The following is an 18,554-nucleotide window of genomic DNA, read 5'->3' on the forward strand; positions in this document are numbered from 1 at the left end:
GCAAGATTTAAATGTCTCATTTATTTTTTTTTAATTTTTTTTAAATTTATGATAGTCACAGAGAGAGAGAGAGAGAGAGAGAGAGAGGCAGAGACATAGGCAGAGGGAGAAGCAGGCTCCATGCACCGGGAGCCCGACGTGGGATTCGATCCCGGGTCTCCAGGATCGCGCCCTGAGCCAAAGGCAGGCGCTAAACCGCTGCGCCACCCAGGGATCCCTAAATGTCTCATTTAAACAGTTACCAACAGTGTGGTAAAATTTGTAGAACAGATACTAATCTCATTTTATTAAGAAATTAAGAAATTTTCCAAATGCGGGTGACCTACATAAAAAGGGAAAGCTTGCTCATTGTGGCAAAATGGTAGATCTGGCTAGAATGCACATATTGGATTAATATGTTCTTTGATTCATTCACTTATTCAATAGTATTTCTTATAACATACATTGTTCTAGGTAAAGAGTTTTCTCTGTAGTGATCAAAGCAGAAGAGCACTATTCTAATAGAGCTTATGTTCAAGTTTTGGGAACTAAAAAATACTTTCACTGTAGTATGGTGCTTGCAAGTTTTTTTTTTTAACTCATGAAATGTAGCATACATATTTACAGAAACTTTTACCAAGGAGACATAGCTCAGTGCTCTATAACAAAGAAACACTTGCATAAACACCAAATGGGTCAAACTACATTAAATGGAAAATACTCCAGGAGTCTCCTGGGACCCACTCTTAATCAGTAACCTCCCTGATGGTAGCCTTTATTCAGACTTTTATATTTATCTTTCTTGCTAAATTGTTTTACCCCCTAAGCTTGCATCCCTAAATATGATTGTTTAATTTTTTTTTAACTTCAAAAAAAATGGAACCATATAGTATGTTTTTTCTTGTCTATGGCTTATCTCAACATCAAAAGCTTAGGAGATTTATCTGTGATTTTGTTCCTTTTCATTGCTGTATGGCATTTATGTGACTATACCAATCTGTCTATTCTACTCGATGGACTTTTGGGTTGTTTCTTACGTTTGAATACTTTTGTGTGCATTTCTGTTCATTACATATCCAGGAATAGAAATGCTCAGTCAAAGGATATAAGTTCAGCTTTTGTGGATACAATCAACATATTGTCTAAAATAGTTGGGTGGATAGGCTTTATGGTGACTCCCAATGTTTTCCACTACTTGGTGTCCATGTCTTTGTGTAATCATTTCCCTTCAGTGTGAGCAGAACCTATGGCTTATTTTTAACCAATGGAATATGGCAAATGTCATTCTCTTGACTAGATTATGCTAAATAGCAAAGATGATAGGGTGTCACTTTTATGATTAGACTATGTTATATAAGACTCTATTTAAACAGACTGGAGCAAAACACTCCCTTACTGGCTTTGCAAAACTGTGCTGCCATGTTTTTAAGAAGGCCTAGAGAGGAGAATAGGTACATGGAACTCTAGGTAGCCTCCATGAACTGAGAGTAGTCTTTGGCTGACAGCCAGCAAAAGAATGGGAACCCCAGTCTATAATAAACTGAATTCTGCAATGAAATGAATGATTTGGAAGATTCTTCCCCAGTCAACACTTCTGATGAGAATGCAGCCTGGCTGACACATTGATCATAGTCTTCTGAAGCACTGAGCAGAGGAGTCAGCAAAACTAAGTCAGACCTACAGAAAATGTGAGAGGATCTGACCTAAGGAAAATGTGAAGCAATCATGTGTTGGTTCAGGCTGCTAACTTTGGGGTAACTTGTTACACAGCAAAGAAAACTAAGACAGTAGTTATTGCAACTTACACTCCCAGAAGCAGTGTATAAGTAGATATATTTGGCCAATGTGATACAGTTGGTATTTTAATTTTAGCCATTCTAGCAGATGTGCAGAATTATCTCACTGGGGTTTTAATGTGCTCTTCCCTAGTTCCGAAGGAAGTTAAGCAGCATTTCATAAGCTTATTAGCTATTTGGTTTCTTGAAGTGCCTGTTAAAATCTTTTGCCCATTTTCTCATGAAAGTCTTTTTTCTTAATGATTTAGGAATTTTTAATCTTTCTAGGTAGGAACCCTTTGTTGCTTAATGAATTGCAAATATGTTCTTCTACTCTATGACTTGCCTATTCTTTCATTTATCTTTTGATAAATGTTACAATTTATCATTTTTTTTAATGGCTGGTGCTTTTTATGTCTTTCTCTACCCTGAGATCATGAATATATTCTTCTATATTTACAAATTTTATTGTTCAAACATTTAAATATAGATTTATAACAGACTCATAGTTGATTTTTGTGTCAAATGTAGTAGAGGAGGGAATCACCCTTTTTTTTTTTTTTTTTGGTATAGTTATGCAACTGGCCCAGTACTGCCCAATCTGCCTCCACCATTTGTAGAGCTACTTTATTATAAATCAACTGTAAATAGGTAAGTGTGTGTTACTGGCTCTTTATTCTATGCCAATGGTCAAATTGTCTTCTTGACCAGTACATTCCTATCTTAATTAACTGAAATTCATTATTATTTGTTTGATATCCAGTATAGCAAGTCCTCCCTTATTGTTTTTCTAGAAGTGTCTTGATTATACTAACATATTATTTAAAGTTTAAATTCAGCATACTAAGATCAACATATAAAAAAGCAATCTGTTGAGATTTTGATAGATATTACATTGATCTATAGATCAATTTGGGAAGAATGATCATTTCCCAATCTATAAACATGATGCATACCTCCATTTATTTAGATTTTCTTTAATTTCTCTCTATAATATTTTATAGTTTGCTGCATAGGAGTCTTATATCCTTGTTGTTATATTTATTTCCTAGGCATTTAATATTTTTGATGTTACTGAAATTTTTACCTTTAATATTTTATTTTTGTTGATATTGAAATAACAAATGAAATTGATTTGCTAACTCATAGGAATTTTAATAATTTATTCATAGGTATTTAGATTTTCTGTAAATAATGGTAGCTTTACTTTTGTTTTTGTAATTTTAACATTTCTTCTTTTTTTTTTTTTTTACCCTAGTGGTCTGGGTAGGAGTTCCAGTACAATGTTTAATTGAAGTGATTATAGCATGCACCCTTATTTCTTTATTGATCTCAAAATAGAAGAATTCAATATTTTATATTAAATATGGTATTTGTTGTTGATTTAAAAAATATCCCTTGTAATAATAACAGATTTCCTTATGTTATTCCATACATGCAGTTGTTATGAAAAATGGATATAGAAATTTAGTATTAATATTTTTAATATCAGAATCTATTTTGGTATTCATTGAGATGACCATATTAACTTTATCTTTCTGTTAAGGGCACAAGACACATTGATTTTGAAATGCTAAAAAAAACTTTGTGTTGGGACACCTGGATGGCTCAGCGATTAGGCGCCTTCCGTTGGCTCAGGTCATGATCCCGGGGTCTGGGATCGGGTTCTGCATCAGGCTTCCTGCATGGAGCCTGCTTCTCCCTCTGCCTGTGTCTCTGCCTCTCTCTCTCACAGTCTGTCTCTCATGAATTAATAATAAATAAATCAAACATCAAAAACCCCTTGTATCTCTGTAATGCGTCCAAATTTTATATAATGCTGGTCTTGTTTTGTTTATATTTTGTTGAGGATATACTCTCATATTCATGCCTTTGTTGCTTGGGAGTGGCTTTTCTTTTTCTTATAATCTATAAATTTTGTATAATATTGAAATTATTTTTCCTTAAATATTTGGTTGATTTCATTGGTGATGTGTGGGGTTGTGACTTTTTTTATTGGATGATACTTGGTTGAATACTCACTTTCTTTTGTAGATATAGGAACATTCAGATTCTCTATTTTTAGTGTCATATTGGTAAGTTTATTTTTTTTAAAAATTGTCTATCTAAATAGTTTGATATAGTGACATACATAATATCTTCTCATGTTAATGCTCTAAAAACTGTAGTGATAGTCCCTTTCCAACTCTATTGATGTTTACTTGGGTATTCTCTCTTTTTCTGAATTGGTTTCACTAGTGATTCATCCATCTTATTCATCTTTCTATGTAAACAACTAATTTTTACCATTAGTGTTTTTTTCTACTGTTGGTTTTAAGTTTCTGTTCTTTATCTGACTTTTTAAAATATAAGTTTAGATCATTGATTTTCATCCTTTATTCTTTCCTAGTTTATGCTTGTAATTTAAATTACTTTCAAAGTATTTCTTTGTCTTTAGTAAACGAGATTTATATATCGTATTTTGACATTGGTCACTTAAAATATTTTCTAATTTTATTGTATTTTATATTTGATGTCATAGACTCATTTATAAGTACAAGTATAGTTCTTAATTTCCAGATGTTTAGAGATAGTCTAGCTATCTCATCTTAAAATTCATTTTTTTCTAAGATTTTATTTATTTGTTCATGAGAGGCACAGAGAGAGAGGCAGAGGGAGAAGCAGGCTTCCCACGGGGAGCCAGATGTGGGACTCGATCCTGGGACTCCAGGACCATTCCCTGAGCTGAAGGCAGAGGCTCAACCACTGAGCCACGCAGGAGTCCCTTAAAATTCATTTCTATCTTAATTCTGTGATTTAGAGTCTTTCATCAACAATGTCTCTTCTCAGATATTATCTCTTTAAATATTGCTCTGGCCATTCTTTCATGCATTTTTTTTCTCTTAAACTTTGGTTGCATACATAGCAGATCCTTTCACTGTTCTTTTTTTTTATGGCTTTATACTCTTTTTTTGGTATTTTTCTATCTTATCTCTTTGTATGTCATTTTGGATTTTATTTCAATTCATTGATGCTTTGTTTAGTTGTGTCTAATCTGCTGATACAATGATCCCCTGAGTTCTTAATTTTGGCTATTTTATTGTGATATTTACTGCCTAGAATGTCCACTTGGTTAATTTTTAAGATTTTCAGCTCTTTGTTAAAATCTCTAGTCTTGTTTTTCATCTCTTACTGTGGAGAAAGAATACTTGTTTTGTTTTATTTTATCTTATTTTAAAGCCTGTGGAGAATAACCATAATCTGTAGACCTGTCTTTTATTGCTGTTGCTTCCCAATCATATCCTATTGTCCACATATGTACAAGATAATTTTTTATTTTGAGCCTGAAATTGTGTTTGTAATATTGTATGAAGAAATAATTCTGTGCTTAGCATGATATCATCTTCTTTTTCAGAAAACTTATATTTATTTCTGCCTGGAAATTTAGCACTTTTGGAAGCTAGGCCACTTGCTTGCTCAGATCACCTTAATATAATTTCAGGGACTTAACAAGATTCAAAGTTGGACTGCAATGACTGTGAGATTTATTTTCATTTGCAGTTCACCTTTATTCCTAGGTTTTAGCCCTTTAGGATCCTTTTCTATATCACCAATGTATATTTTTTCCAGCTTCTTTACTTGTCTTCCACTGAAGAGTTTGTTCAAATTATCTACCAAATGGCTTTGGAGAGAGTCCTCGGATTTATATTTATTGTATTTACTTTGGAAAGCAACCTATTTATACTATAACTTTGACATTTGTACATTAAAATATTTGGCTCCATTCCTTCATAATTAAACTAAAGATGACTTCATAATTATACATGGCAGAAAATAATTTGTGATTTTGCTGAGACATGAACTTAAGTTATAAGGCTGGATGTAGTGATTGTGTAAAGTCAGCTGTTAGCCAGTGATTCAACCCAGCTGACCAACCAACACTCAGATATATGGTTTTCTCTGCAGTTTTGATTCTCTATGGTGATGTATCAAAATTTGAGGATTGTAAAAAGTTCCAGGAACTATCTGATATAAGGTCAAGGGCCTAATGTGTTTCATTTTAATTAGTAAAGAAAATGTCACTTAAATTTTGAAATCTTACCACAACTTTTGCAGAAAAATGGTTGAAATATCGGGTAGCAAAAACATCTTGAAGATATGATATTGTGAGCTAACGATTGTATGAGGAACTTTATCCTAATAAAATTAACTTTATTTTATTTTTAAATATTTTATTTATTTATACATGAGAGACACAGAGAGAGAGAGGTAGAGACATAGGCAGAGGGAGAAGCAGGCTCCCTGTGGGGACACTGATGTGGGACTTGATCCCAGAGCTCCAGGATCACACCTGGAGCCAAAGGCAGAGACTCAATCACTGAGCCACCCAGGTGCCCCCTAATCAACTTTAGAAGCCAATCACATTAGACCATTCATAAGTAAACATATGCAGTTCCATCTAGAGATATCTAAGTATTCTTCTTTTTCTTCTTCTTTTTTTTTTCTTGCATTCTTCTTTTAATATTTTAAAGTAAGGCAGTAGAGTCTCTGTGTTCTTCAAAATATGCAGATTTACATTTGAAAGGTCAAAAAACATTCTGGTCTTGGGCATTAAAAGCTAAGTTGTTAAAATAGATTTTGATGGTTTAGTTACAAAATCTTTACTAGTATAATGTAATTGTTACAAAGTTATTGAGCTGTTTTATTTAATTTTCTTCTTTTTGTGTTATTTCTGAATTTGCATAAAAACTTAATAAAATTCTTAGAATAGGGGTTTGGGGTTCACTGAATTTTCTGATTAATTGGTGCTCAAGCTTATAATCTTTTTATGTTGATGGAAATAAAAAAACATTTGCATCCACTTGACTGATTTAGTAGAATATAATGAACATAATTGAATTTTTTTTTTGATTATGATACTTACAATAAATGATTCATGGTGGTCATTCAGAACATAAGAGTTTCCTGTGTGTTTCAGGAAACTGAACTAAATTTCTTATAACTTTTGGACTTAGCAGAAATGATCCTCTCAAACTGTGCTGTGTGTTTTCTTGCAATTTGACTTTGTACTCAGGTTTGCAGGCCATAAGAATGTAATAGCATGCAAATAATGGTTAATGGAGATAATACTTCTAAGTACTGGGGATAGATTTATTTCTACTAATTTGGGGAGGTGAAATACTTTTTTGACAAGGATTAGAGGATCAAAGTAAAATAGAATTCTAAGATAGAATTTGCATCTTTTGATATGGTATTAGTGAAAATTTATTGTCATTTCTGGTTTGCTGAATGATTGATACTTAATCTGTAATTGGAGAAGCTACACAGCAATTTCCTGTAATAGCTTACAAGCTATATCTAATTTCTCCTTGGGGGAGAATTTCAGTTTTAAATTACTCCCCAAATATGGACAAATTTGGTTGCCAGCTCTTTCTTGAATTTGGTATTAATCTTTCTGGTGAGCCTGCAGTTTTCATGTGTTATCACCATTATTTTTGATGTGATGAAACAACAAAATCTTTTGATATTTTCTAGACCAAGATTTAACATCTTGGTTTAAGAAAAAAAAAAATCATAGCAAACACGAAAATAAATCTCTTTGGTAGAAGTCTCTGAGTTCAGCTTTCCATGTTAACAATTATAATCATAGTTATAATGATTCAATAAAGGGTTATGGAGAGCCTGCTGTTCTGTTGTGTGTCCGGCACTGTGATAAGAAGTTCTATGGACAGATGCTCTGCAAAGCATGGTAAACAGAGCTTTAGATCTCATCTAGATTTCGTGTGTTAGCAATGATACCATTTTATACGTGCATATGCATACACATACAGGCTTTCTATTTCAAAAAGCTTTTAGCATCTCATTTGATCCTCAGGACATGTAAAGTTCTGAAAATGAAAATAAGGAATCTGGGGGTGCCAGGGTGGCTCAGTCAGTTAAGTGTCTGCCTTTGACTTAGGTCATGACTGCAGAGTCCTGGGATCCAGTCCTGCATCAGGCTCCCTGCTTAGCAAGGAGTCTACTTCTCCCTCTCCCTCTGCCCTTCCCCAGCCCTAGTACTCTCTCTCTCTTGCTTGCTCTTTGTCTCAAATAAGTAAAATCTTAAAAAAAAAGAAAAAAAAAGAAGTTTAGAAATCTGTTAAGGTTCTTGATGATGTTACAGGTATGGTGTCCAGTGTTATGAGCTTTCTGTTAAGTCCAAAAATGAGTATTTTTCCTGCCTTGTGTGATACACAGGAGACCCTAAGTTGACAAGTGGGGGCTATTTTTAACTTGTCTTTTTTTTTTTTTAAGTGTAGTATAGTGGCTAGGAATACCAGTTTTAGAAATTGATCTAGTTCTGTCAGATTAAAAAAATTATTATTAATATTAAAAATTTTTTTAAAAGATTTTATTTATTCATGACAGACAGAGAGAGAGAGAGAGAGAGAGAGAGAGGCAGAGACACAGGCAGAGGAGAAGCAGGCTCCATGCAGGAAGCCCGACATGGGACTCTATCCCAGGTCTCCAGGACCAGGCCCTGGGCTGAAGGCAGTGCTAAACTGCTGAGCCACCTGGGCTGCCCTAGAAAAAATTATTATTATTATTATTATTAGGGTCTTAACTTCTTTAGCTGTAAAATGGGTAAAATTGGGGAGAGCAAAATTTAACTCCTAGAACTGTGAAGATTTAAGTCAGTGACTACCCTTGAAGGTCTAACATCTGGTATTTCTTGTATTGCTTACCAGATTAAATTGCCTGTGAACGTGCCAACTCAAGAGTCTTTTATCAACAGAAAATCTATCATCAAAAATATTCTTTCTTGCACAATATCACTTTGTTAACACTATATATGTGTGTGTGTGTGCGTGTGTATATATATATTAAGATTTTATTTATTTATTCATGATAGATAAAAGAGAGAGAGAGGCAGAGACACAGGCAGAGGGAGAAGCAGGCTTCATGCTGGGAGCCTGACCTGGGACTCGATCCTGAGACTACAGGATCACGCCCTGGGGCCAAAGGCAAGCGCTGAACCTGAGCCACCCAGGGATCCCCTAAAATATATATTTTAATATTATGTTTAACTAGCAGGCAACATAGCAGGTACAGGCTACAGTCTTCTTTCAGTATATGTCAGTTCTACTGATTTTGAAACTTAAGATATAGGTTGAGTATATTCACCTGATTGATCACCTGAAATTTTGCCTAACTCCATCTCAACCTCCTTTTTGGTCCTTATGCTATTTTAGACTCTTATCCTAAGCTCTTGTTTATGACCTTGCTCATTCCTCTTGGTCTTTGGTTTGCTTTTGCACTTGGTCTCCTCACCCTTGACTTTGGCTCCTTCCCCTCCCTCATTCACTATGGAATTCTGAGTTGAATTCACAGCATCAGGCTCTCCCGGCTCTAGCGCAAGGCTTCTCAAGACTTATGTCCACAAATCACCTCAAGATATTCTGTTGTTTTGTATTGTTTTTTTTTTTGAAAATTTTTTCTAGCTAATTAAAAAATGAATTGAGATGTAATTGACATAAATCAATTATTGTTAAATATATAGATTTGTTAAATGTAGATTTTGATTCAGTAGGCCTGGAGCAGAGCCTGAGATTCCGCATTTCTAATAAGTTCTTATGACCCACTAATGCTACTGGTTCTGGGACCATCAGTTTGAGTAGCAAGGCCCATTTCAGCCAGTGTTTTGGTTCTTAGCACTCCCTGCAACACAATCTCAAACTCTAATTCTAGCAGTACCTGCTAGTCACTCACTATGCTTCTAATTATGGGAATGACTATTGAACATGTATCTAGTGTCTGTAAACATCAAATTGAATCTACTTATACGATTTTCAGGCAGCAGAGGAAGGACAGTCTTTGAAGTCTTAGTTTACTATAGAAGTATCAGATCATTAAAAGTTTCAGTTTTTTGGACTTTTATGTAAATATATCCAGGTGTGTTAACAAGTGCTTAAAATATCTTAGAAATCAAATAAATGGCTATTTCTTTAAAATATGTTGAGATAGAAGGACCTAAATCCTATACCTTACATTCCATTCAACATGAATAATATAGTCAAGACTGCATTGCTAGTGTTATGAAGCCACACTCACCGAAGAGATAGAGAATCTGAAGCAAAGAAACCTGTAAAAGCTTAGAGATATCTGAGGTTGCCTATTTTTCTGTTGACAGTCATAGGAGGAAGTGTAAGCATTTGGAAATGTCATTGAGGTAGGAGTCATTTTTTTCTCCTATTAAACTAGTTCAATGAAAGAATAATAGTGTTGTTCTTATAGTTGTAGAAGTTGTGTGCTTGGACTGTGGAGTCAAGGATAAAATTCAGAATTTAAATTCTGACTTCCATTTTCTATTGGCCTAAATTATCACATTCAGTACTTATACTAGAGAAGTGTTATCTGCTTACTCCTGCTTTTAGTTGTGATGAGGATTTCTGTTCCCCATAGCCACACTGCCTCTTGTTTGTATGTTGATTTAGGAGTTCATTAACAGTTTGTGAATTTACAAATAGTCCACGTGTCATTCATTCATTGCCTTACAAGTCAGGTTTATGTATTTTAATATGACATAAGAGGACAAGCAATTTAGAAGAAAATCTTGTTTTCTTTGACCTTCACAGAAAAAAATTTAATATACATGCAAGAGACAGAAGTGCAACCAAGACGTTAATTCCACTTCACTTGTAAGAGTTATTTTACCACAAGCAGATTTCATTGTATATATGTTATTGTCTGACCCAAGGAGCTGCTTCCAGGACTGCCATTTATTTGCTGGGTATTAAGTTCACAAGAAAGCAATATAAAGCTGCTCTCAACCATTAGCTGGGGAGAAAAAGCTCTGTGTTTTACATCAGTGAATTTGGAAAGGGCAATATATTTAGTTACCTGTGTGTGAGGTGATTATACAATTGCTCTGTGTCTTTTTATGTAGTGATCAATTGAGAAGGCTTTAAAAGCTTATTTGAATTTATGGCTGTTGCCTGGCCCTTCTCTGGCTTTATATCAAGCAAGGTAAACAGGGTGAATTCACCCATGTGGGCTTCCTGTTTGACAACTTACTGGAGCCTGCAGTCGCTGTTGAATGCTCTCCAGTCACTCTGTATGAAAATGCTTATTAACAACATGGCAAAGGCTTAACTGTCCTCCAGAACTTCTTCCTAATTAATGCCTTTGTGGCTGATCCCCTTAGAGCTCAGGAGCCTGCAGACTGGGACATGCTCAGCAGCCAGATTCTGATTCTCAGGCACAGTAATTCACAATGAGATTCTGAACATGCCAGGTGAAGAGGTTGGCCTCCAGGGCTGTTTCTCCTAGACAGCTAACAGCTATTCAGCAAATTAGTCTGAAGTATTGGTTTTCTTTTTTCCACTCATTTTATTCTAAAAAGGATATTAGACACAAAAAACAAATGTCTTTCATTTTACCCATGAGGGACAATATTAGTGTTTTATATACAAATCATATAAATAATAAGGTTGTCATTTCTGTTGCCAGAAGCAAGAAGTGGCAGCTAAGCATGTTACTATTCTTGGGTCATTTTCTCGAGATGTGAGACTGAGTCAACCAAGTAAATAGGATCTTACAGCCTTTCAGGGCTAATATATAGATGTCTATATAGATGTTTATAAAGAGGTCATGGCTTAAATGTAAAATAACCACAGGAATGGTAAAGTGGGGTTATAGAACCTTCTTTGTGCCACTGTTCTAATAAGACACGTTCATGGATGATCTCTGAACTGGAAGAACAAGTGAAACTTGGTTTGAAGGGAAGTTAAATATTTCTGACTGGAAAGGTAAAATTTTCTGGCCTATCAAATCCATCTGCATTCTAATCTCAAATCGTTGTATATTGAGTTGTTCACATGTGACATCAAACGTAAGTATAAATAGTCCTGCACTATTTCACATCTTAGGAAACTTAGGTTCCATTCCACAAAGCTGGTGGGGATCCACACTATCTACAACAAAGGGTTGTTGTAAACTTTTATTAAGGTTCATTGAGGGTGTGGGATACCTGGGTGGCTCTGTTGGTGAAGTGATTGACTCTTGACTTTGGCTCAGCTCATGATCGTGGGGTCTTGGGATCAAGCCCCACTTTGGGCTCTGCACTGGGTATGGAGTCTGCTTGAGATTCTCTCTCTCCCTCTGCCCTTCCCCTGCTTGCTCACTCTTTCTAAAAAACAAACATATAAATAAATCCTTAAAAAATAGTTCTATGAGAGTATTTTTAAATGTTAGTTATAACTTCTTTCAGAGTTTCTCTTCTTTGTGTGTAGGAGATGATCTTCATGGCTTTATTCTAATTTGTCAAACAATGAGAAGTAGGTTTTCTTTGTTAGGAGTTTTGTTTTATGTGTGATTCTTTTCTCCATAATGGTTATGTAGGCTGGTTTGGGGAACGAGAATACCTGGGATTTACATCAAATACCTGGGATTTACACTGTCGGTGCTTTTTTTTTTTTCTTTTTTTCCTTGTTTTTGTTTTTGTTTTGTTTTGTTTTGTTTTGTTTTGCTTTGCTTTGACTGCTTGCCCTATCCTAGTAAGATGTATCAGGAGAAACAAAGAATTAAGAGTTTTCAACTGGCCCAAGGGGAAAGAATGGTCTCATTTACTGTCCTAGATGGCATCATAAATCAGGAAGGATAATGCCCTTGCAACTGTGATCTGGCATTAATTCTGGCACTAAAAATTTAATGCTTCCCTGGCCAACCCTGAGAAGTGTTGGAGTTAATAAGGGAACTTTGCTTGGGGGACTCTGAATTCCTCTAGAGATGAGTATTTGGGAATTTGGAGAGTCCTTCTCCAAGTGAGCTTTGTGAAGTCTATATTATTACAAATGGCATCAACAAGCAAGCCAGGGTCTATGACAATGGTGGGTTGAGCATCTTTAAAAATCCTTTTTTTTTACTTTTACATAGATGCAGATATCAACTCTCTGCTCCACTGAGGTATATAATAAACCTTAAAAACAAGAATGTTGAAATGTTTATAAAAATATACACTTTTCTTCATGGACTCATGGACTAATGGTTGCTATCAAATGAACCAAATCACCATTTGTTTTTCTTCAGGCGCATTAATGTAGATTTCCCATATGGGACTATCCATAAGATTGGACTATATATGTAAGGGTTAATACATATTCACTCTGAGTATTCTCTATTTTCCTCATTGCCTAAACTGATAGTGTGAGAATGACAAACTAAACCTATGTGGAAAATGTTTCATAGAAGGACTGATTAATAGAGTCTGTATATTTTGGTAAGAGTGCAAAAGCTAAGCCTATGATAAGCCCATTGGCTAAGCCCATGATAAGAAGTTTCAAGTACCTTCACATTTCAAAGTGAGGTGCTAGACCCCTTAAGAAAGCATATAAAGTGGTAAGAATCATGACTACCTTGTCCAGTGTAAAAAGAGAAAGAGAGGGAAAGAGAACAAATGGTATGGAACCACTTGAAACCTCAGATGGCCACCTGGGACCTAACCCATATAGGGGCCTGTTAAAGAACCTCTCAGGGAATTAGGACACACTAGTAGAAAGAATTTGACTGGAGGTCTCTTGCCTAAGATTAAGACTGAAGGAGGACTCTTTGGTGTCCAGAGGGAGGGTGAATATGTCTATCTGAGACCTGCAGCAGAGGGATTTCCAGAGATGGAGCTCATTGTGGTTTTGAAGAATCCATAGAAATGGCCAGGAAAGAAAGAAGGAACTTAAAATATCCACCAGGCTAAAGGAAACCAATTCCAGATTATACTGGGTACTAGTCTTAGAGGAAAGTCTTTCCTCACTTTTTGTTCCTCTCCTCTCTTCTCCAAAATGGAAAGGACTAGAAGCTGCACCAGGAGAATAGAGTGGAAGGTTATGGTAATGGGGGATAGGCAACTAAAGCACAAAGAAAGAACCTTCCCTGTCTCTCTTTTCTGCTATAGAATTCCTGCTTGCAGCAGGCCTAAGTTAAGCAAAGATATTTTAACATCATTTGGACTTCTGAGTTTTCATATTCTTTGGGACAAGATATGTTAATTACTGACTAGTACTTTCAGGGGAATCAGAGTGCAGTTTTTCTCCGAAGCAGATTGTTTATATGATCCTATGGACCTTGTGGCTGAAGATTTTATTTCATATCAATATACTTATGTGACATCAATTTATATAAACATCAATTAAATAAAAAACTGGAAAAACAAGAAAATAGAATGGTAAATGATTTTTAGTGAATTAAAATGCAGTGCAAAGACAATGACTGGGAAGCTTCTTTGGATTGGCTGGTCAGGGGACAGCTCTCTCTGGAAACAAGAGCCACACTAATATGGAGGGAACATTTCAAGCAAAAATACGTAACTGGTACAAAGACTCTCAGGATGGAATGAACTTGGTATTTTAGGGAACAGAGAGGAGGGCAAAGTGGCTGAAGACATGTGGGTGAAGTCAAAAATGGCGTGAAGTTGGAGGGGTTAGCCAGGGCACATCACGAAGAGCTTCATAAGCTAGAGTAGGGCAAGGAAACATTGGAGGGCTCTAAGTAAAGGAGTGTGATATGGTCTTAGTTATATTTATAAAATTTTCTCTCTAGCTGACATCTGAGAAATGGATTGTTGGAAGGCAGGAATGGAAACCGGGAGACCAGTTCAGGGGTTATTTCTTTTTTTTTTTATTTATTTTTTATTGGTGTTCAATTTGCCCACATATAGAATAACACCCAGTGCTCATCCCATCAAGTGCCCCCCTCAGTGCCCGTCACCCAGCCACCACCACCCCCTGCCCACCTCCCTTTCTACCACCCCTTGTTCATTTCTCAGGGGTTATTTCAAAGTTTAGACTAAAGATGATCAGGACTTAAATGAAAGTAGTTGGGATAGAGATGGAGGGAAGTAGTTAGAATCTAGATATGATTTGGAAGTAGTAAGTTTAATGATGTTTTGGATGTGGGGGTGAGGGAGAGTGTTCTCTAACATGTGTTCTAGAATTTTTGCTGGAGCAAGTAGGTGGATGTGGCAGGCATCTCTTAGTCTACCGCTGAGGAGACTTGCCCTGTTTCTATCCTGAGAGGTATAATAAAAGACAGATGAAGGTTAAAAAGAAACTTTGCCTTGGTGCTGTCACCAGAGTCATGATAAAATCAACATTGGGCCTCAGTAGGGTGGTAATAATAATCTAAGCACTGGTAGCAATATTGGCTGCAATACTTACTACCCTGACAGCAGTTAACAGGGGCATCTCTAGCACTGGGGCAGCGGTGTGGGTAATTACAGTGGCAGAGTTAGTAGAGGGGCTCCAATATAGGCATCAGATATAGCATGGACTTCGGCATTATTTTTGATGCTTTCAAGTGTTGATTCAGTGTTTATGGCTGACATCGGCAGCCTTGATGGTGGTACTCAGCACTGATGGTGGTGGTCATGCCTTTGGAGAACTGAGGCAGCAGAGTTACCAGTTTTTGATGTTGGCTACACAGAACCACAACCGAGACCTAAGCCAGAGGTTAGGAAAATCATGGTGGCCAAGAGAATTAATTCTTGGTTTTCAGGGATCCTTGGATGGCACAGCAGTTTAGTACCTGCGTTTGGCCCAGGGCACGATCCTGGAGACCCCGGATCGAATCCCACGTCGGGCTCCCAGTGCATGGAGCCTGCTTCTCCCTCTGCCTATGTCTCTGCCTCTCTCTCTCTCTCTGTGTGTGTGACTATCATAAAATAAATAAAAATTAAAAAAAAAAGATTTAATTCTTGGTTTTCATATAAAAAAAATCCTGTGCTTATTCCTAGAATATTTTCCCAGGAACTTATAGGATATTTGAGTTCTCAAAGAACAAGTGGGAGAGGAAACGTTTTGCTTTGCGGTTATGTGCTTGAATAGCCCGGAAAATATAGATCACTCATAAGTATAGCAACTCTTCAAAGAGAAAGTATATAAATGTGATGGTATGTAAAAGCACTTGGGTAAAATATAAATGATTTAGAAATGCAAGCTATTAGTTATACAGAAATTATGGAGTGGCATCCAGAGATGCCATATGAAGTTTTGTAGGTGGGAACAAGTTATTTTGGTCATAGTGGAGGTTTTCATTTTGAGCTGTGATTTTGGTATCTCATCCTAGTGGAACAAGAACTTTTAAAATGCCTCCAGGGCTTTAGGGCTTCCTGCTTCTGCAGGGGATTTTAGGGAGATAACTCACCATGGAATGAATGCTTGGAGCCAGGTTCAGATTCTGAGCACTGAGGAAATAGAGCTCCATAGTGAGTCACGGTTTTCCTAGCATATGATTTAGTGGACTGGCCGTAATATTTGTTATTGTGTGGTTTTCTGGGACAGATTCTATTCCCAGCAGGGCCGTGACTCAACACTTCAGCCAACCAAATGGAATGCTGGAAGGATAAGACCATAAAAAATGAGCCTTTACCTGGACCTTGTGGGGATTCAAGAACCCATGGTCCTTTCTGTAATTTTAACTTTCTGTAATTTTAACCAATCAGAATTGGTCGAAAGTACTCCTTCTCCTTTTTCACCATTGGGCACTTTGCTATTTTTTCTGCTTTTCTTCTATTCCTGAAGGGTTTACTTTATTTATTTATTTATTTATTTATTTATTTATTTATTTATGTGTGTGCGTGTGTGTGTGTGTGTGTGTGTGTGTGTGAAACTGCCTGTGTAGGGTTTTGAGAAATGCTTCAGGATGAAGTGCTATCAATCCAAAACACTACCCAGAGATTTATTTGTTGTTTGGCTGTTCCTCTCACCCCCTCACCTCTTTACTTCCTAACACATTTTTCTTCCATTTCTGTTTTTCTTCCATCCACAGCAGAGAAGGGCTGCCTACAGCTTTTCCCCAGAGCCATTCAGCAGAGCAGTCTTAGAGAGGAGTTAAAGTCTTCAATGTCTCCCCTGACAGGCACTAGAATATTTTTTTTAACTCTCGCATCACTGATCTTTGCCACCAAATGTCTACCACCCTGCTTCTGCCCCAAATAAGACATTTTTGTCAGTGGGTGGTTGATAGAGAGCTGGGTGGTCAGGCAAATGCCCCTGATATTCAACCAATTTTCATGTTTTCTTTGTTTTTATAGAGAAAGAAAGTTCCCGTACTAGACATATTTTCAGGAGGAATTAATAATACTATTCACATAATTTAAATTGCCAAAAACCCTCACCTGGCAAATTTTGACTAAGTCAGAAAGATTACTGTATTTCACACCACTTAATTATTATGATGGTGATTAGTGTATCTGTCTCAATGAAAGACCACTGCAATTATTAGAGCATCAGCAAAACATAGAATTACCCCCACTTTGCCCTACAAATATGCCACTGCCCGTCATACATTAGTATGTGAATATCCATTTCATGCCAGTACCTCATTGTTACAGTGTTTAAGCTGTACCAAGGAAACTATCTTAAAAGGCTTTTCTTCAGCACGATTGCAGTTCTTGTTTTTAGGTGCTATCCTGTCCAGGTTCTTAAAGCAGTCAATAGTGTTAGGAGAGCTTCATTGATTGAAGCTCTGACCTGATTATAAGAATCAAAAAGCTTAGGTGATTATCTAAAGCCTATAGGAACTTAATCACATTGCTTTAGTCATGGAAATAAGCCAAGATTGCACAATCAGCTTTTCAAGTAAGATATCTGCAGATATAGGGTTGAAAGAGAATAATGTGATACTTCTTTTTAAATCAGACCGACCTTTTAGAGGAGGCAGTGATGAGTTTGTGTTCTACCCAAGTTCATGTAAGGGAGAGGTTCTTGCTGCTAGCATTAATACTGCTTCATAATTTCCAAGAGTTGATACTAGAGGGATCAAGATTAAAAATTTAAAAACAAGCAAATTATTTCAATACATCAGAGTAAATATTTCTTTTTATAGAGTCTTTTAAAGAGCCATTTTAGAAAGAGCTGCGTTCACTGTAAGGATATGTCCCTTAATAATTTGAAAAGATTGAATTGATATTTTAACTAAGTGCTCAAGTTTTTATTTACTGCTAAACCTGCTTCTATTGACAGGTGTATGTCATTATTCCCTTTTTCTCTGTTTAAGGCCAAACTTTGCCCTGGATCCCACCCACTTTGTCTGAGGTCACTTAGGAGCCAGCAAACTATGGCCAGAGGCCTGCTTCTACCCTTCTTCATCCCTTCTTCTTCTTCTTCTTCTTCTTCTTCTTCTTCTTCTTCTTCTTCTTCTTCTTCTTCTTCTTCTTCTTCTTCTTCTTCCTTCTCCTTCTTCTTCTTCTTCTTCTTCTTTTTGTAAATAAAACTTTATGGAAACAGGACAATACCCATTAGTTTACATGTTTCCAGCTATTTTGAGCTACAATAGCAGAGTTGAATAGTTGATATGGAGACTGCATGGCTTATAAGTCTAAAATACCTACTATCTGATCCTTTAAGAAAAGGTTTTCCAAGGTTTCCTTCAGCTTATAGAATGAATGAATCTCTTTCTGACCCTCACCAACCCTTTGACATTATAGAGCCTCTACACCTGTCTAGTCTATTTTACTTTCCTTCTTCCCTTCCTAGTCAGTTCTCAACTCTGCATTCTGGTTTCTGCTCCTACTGTATTATAGGTGTTGTTGTTTAGGTTTAAAATGGCTCTTTACAGAACATGAAAGACTCCTAACTCTGGGAAACGAACTAGGGGTGGTGGAAGGGGATGTTGGCGGGGGGTGGGGGTGACTGGGTGACGGGCACTGAGATGGGCACTTGACGGGATGAGCACTGGGCGTTATTCTATATGTTGGGAAATTGAACACCAATAAAAAATAAATTTATAAAAATAAAAAATAAATAAATAAAATGGCTCTTTATTTATCAGCCCAAATCACCACATTTTTTG

General features: G+C 36.4%; 1 long non-coding RNA gene across 1 annotated transcript in view; it reads left to right on the forward strand.

Moving 5' to 3' along the window:
• LOC140636639 (uncharacterized) overlaps positions 1-18,554 on the forward strand; it is a 255,522-nt gene that overhangs the window by 169,500 nt on the left and 67,468 nt on the right. The window contains exon 3 of the long non-coding RNA XR_012033868.1: positions 2,328-2,405. This is a non-coding gene — a long non-coding RNA (uncharacterized lncRNA). The remainder of the gene's footprint in view (positions 1-2,327; positions 2,406-18,554) is intronic.

This window comes from Canis lupus, chromosome 1, assembly GCF_048164855.1.
Source record: "Canis lupus baileyi chromosome 1, mCanLup2.hap1, whole genome shotgun sequence".
Lineage (NCBI taxonomy): Eukaryota > Metazoa > Chordata > Mammalia > Carnivora > Canidae > Canis > Canis lupus.